Here is a 3900-nt window from a genome sequence, read left to right on the forward strand (position 1 = left end):
GTACAGCACTTTGAGATATCAGCTGATGTAAGAAGGGCTATATAATTAAATTTGATTTGATTTGATACAGAAGTCAACAAATGAGAGCACCTGGGGCCTGGGAATAGGTGTGGTGCTGGGGGCTACAGGGCCTGGGTTAACCTCTGCATCACCAGAGGAACAGAGGAGGAGTAGGATAATGGTATGGCTAAAGGCTATAAGAACTGGTCGTCTAGAGCATTGCGAACAGAGAATAAAAGGAGCAGATTTCTGGGCGTGGTGGAATAGATTCAGGGCATAATGTACAAACAAGGGTATGTTAGGATATGAGTACAGTGGAGGTAAACCTAGGCATTGAGTGACGATGAGAGTGATAGTGTCTCTGAGAGCACCAGTTAAGCCAGATGAGTTCTCCGCATGTGTGGGGGGTGGGACAAAAGAGCTATCTAAGACATGTAGGGTGGGGCTGGAGGCTCTACAGTGAAATAAAACAATAACTAACCTAAACAGCAGTAGACAAGGCATATTGACATTAGGGAGAGGCATGTGTAGCCGAGTGATCATAGGGTCTAATGAGCAGCAATAGGTGGGTCAGGGAGCCGTTCGGTAGTCGCTACTACGCTAGGCGAGCTGGAGACACGGCGATTCAGAAAGCTAGCGGACCGGGGCTAGCAGATGGGTCTACGGCGACATCGCAACGGAAAAGCCTGTTGAAACCTCCTCGGACGATTACGTCGGCAGACCAGTCGTGATGGATCGGCGGGGCACAATGTCGGCAAAAAGGGTCCAGGCCAATTGACAAAAGAGGTATTGTAGCCCAAGAATTAACTGGTGGACCTCTTCAGCTAGCCGGGAGATGGGCCTAGCTCGAGGCTAGCTCAAAGCTAACTGGTGCTTGCTTCGTGACAGAGGCGTTAGCCAGCAGTAGCCACTCATGTTGCAGCTAGCTAGCAGCGATGATCCGATGTACTGGTCCAGAGCTTGCAGTAGGAATCCGGTGATGTAATAGAGAAAAAGCAGTCCGATATGCTCTGGGTTGATATCGTGCTGTGCAGACTGGCAGGTATTGACCGAGCTGAAGCTGGCTGGTGTCCGTGTTAACGGTGAAGACCGCTAGCAGTGGCTAACTGCCTACTAGCTAGTAGCTAGTTAGCTGGCTAGCTTCTGAAAAATAGCAGATCCGTACCACATTGGGTGAGGCGGGTTGCAGGAAAGTATATTCAGTCCGCAGATGGAAAGAGTGATTAAAATATATACGAAATATATATAAGGAAAAAGCGAGGAAAACGACTATTTACACGGGACAAGACAAAACACACGTCCGACTGCTACGCCATCTTGGATTGCAGTAGTCAGAAGGACCATGGTAGAATAATGGACTAGCAGTGATCAGAAGGACCAGGGAAGACTCTAATAGACTAGCAGTGATCAGAAGAACCAGGGTCAACTGTAATGGACTAGCAGTGATCAGAAAGACCAGGGTCGACTCTAATAGACTGGCAGTGATCAGGAAGACCAGGGTCAACTGTAATGGACTAGCAGTGATCAGAAAGACCAGGGTCGACTCTAATAGACTAGCAGTGATCAGAAGGACCAGGGTCAACTGTAATGGACTAGCAGTGATCAGAAAGACCAGGGTCGACTCTAATAGACTAGCAGTGATCAGAAAGACCAGGGTCAACTCTAATAGACTGGCAGTGATCAGAAGGACCAGGGTCGACTCTAATAGACTAGCAGTGATCAGAAGTACCAGGGTCGACTCTAATAGACTAGCAGTGATCAGAAGGACCAGGGTAGAATAATAGACTAGCAGTGATCAGAAGGACCAGGGTCGACTCTAATAGACTAGCAGTGATCAGAAGGACCAGGCTGGGTAGCCTAGTTAGAAAAATGCATATACGTGTCACTCCACAATGATACATAATACCTATTGTAGGTTAGTCGAACAAGCCATGTCTGTATATACGAGAAAAACAAACCACATTCAGAAGAACCTCACCAGGACAGAAGAACAGGCACTTAATGAACTAATGAAAGATTCATCTTTGGTTATCAAACCTGCAGACAAGGGGGGTGCTGTGGTCGTTTTAGACTATGAAAAATACAAAGAGATTCAGAGACAAGTCAGTAATGAACGTTTCTATAGAAAATGGAGTGTTGATCCCACACAGGTGGTGGTGGGGGGAGGGGGGGGGGCGGACTGCCAGCTCTAGTTCACTAGTTGAGAGACCGAGATACTAACAAATACCCACCAACAAACTTTATTCTAGAGCTGGCTGAATATGTTTTGACGTATAAATATTTCAGGTTTGATGATGAATACTACCTCCAAACTAATGGAACATCGATGAGCTCCACATTCGCTCTGAGCTATGCTAACCTTTATGTGGGTCATTTTGAATAAAGTTTTGTTAACAATGAAAATGAAAATAATTTTTTGAATAAAATCCTGAAGTGTATCGATATATTGACAACATTTTTTGCATATGGGGAGGAACGAGAGAAGAGCTGTCAGACTTTATGGCATTACTCAATGACATTGACCCCAATCTCAAATTCACTATTGAATGTGACATTAAACGTGTTTATTACCTCGATATGTGGATTGAGAAATCAAATGGAACCCTGTTTACAACTCTGTATAGAAAAGAAACGGACAGAAATACTCTATTACAGGGGGACAGCTTCCATCCTGAGCCATTAAAAAGAGGACTTCCAAGAAGCCAGTTTTTCAGACTGCGCAGTATATGCCACTCCACAGAGGGCTATCTAGAAAAAGCAGCGGAGATGCGCAATACATTTCCAAGAAGAGGCTTCTCTCCACAATGTGTGGATTAAGCTCTTGATTTGGCATTGGGGAAAACACGAGATGAACTGTTACAAAAAAGACCCACTAAAGGTAAAGAACACTCTGTAATGTTCACCACCACATATACTTTGAACTCGCGCAAAGTGGGAGATGCTGTCAAGAAACACTGGCGTGTTTTATCATCGGACCCAGCTCTGCCAGCTGAATTTAGGAACCCAACACTTATTGTATATAGGAGAGGTCGCAATTTACGCGACAAATTGGTCCATGCTAACCGCCAGCCAAAAAAGAAAATGAGCCAGGCTCTTTTACGCCCTCTTCCGAATGGTAGCTATACATGCATGGGTTGCTCACAGTGCAACAATATGATGAAGTGTGAATATTTCTGCCACCCACACACAGGAAAACGGTTCCAAATAAGTTACATTATTACGTGTTCCACCACCCATGTTATTTACATTATTAAATGTCCATGTGGGCTGTGTTATGTAGGATAAACCTCTCTCAAACAGAGAATTAGAGGACATAAAAGTTCAATCAGGAGAAAGGACAGGGATTATCCAGTCGCAGTACATCTTAATGACCAAAAACATGACATTTCTACCTTTTTGATTTTGTGGCATAGAGAAAGTCAAGATATCAGACCAGGGAGGTGATGTGAATAATACTCTGAGCAAAAGAGAATGTTTTGGGATTTTCACCCTCCAGACATTATACCCAAAATGTCTTAATGATGAAATGCTCATGCATGTTATGTTGTAAATGTGAACATGAGTTAATGCCGCCACTTCAGATTACTCTGACGTTGTTTCTTGTACAGTAGCCAATGATTTATGAAACCTTAGTTGATAGGTCGATGTCCTCATTGTGGTTTTACAGACATGTTTAATACGTTTTATGTACACACTTTATTAGAATACTTATGAAATGCACATTGTTATATTTGGTAACATGCTTGTTTTCCCTATACTCCAAACCCATTCGATGCATTGAACGGATGTGGGTGGAGCAATGTCTACATAAGGGTGTCAATTAAAAACACTCAAAAGAACTCTGATGAAGGCCTTGAGGCCGATACGTAAATCTTAATAAAGAGCAGTGATACTATCAAG

The sequence above is a fragment of the Salmo salar genome, chromosome ssa06 (genome assembly GCF_905237065.1).
Source record: "Salmo salar chromosome ssa06, Ssal_v3.1, whole genome shotgun sequence".
Classification (NCBI taxonomy): Eukaryota; Metazoa; Chordata; class Actinopteri; order Salmoniformes; family Salmonidae; genus Salmo; species Salmo salar.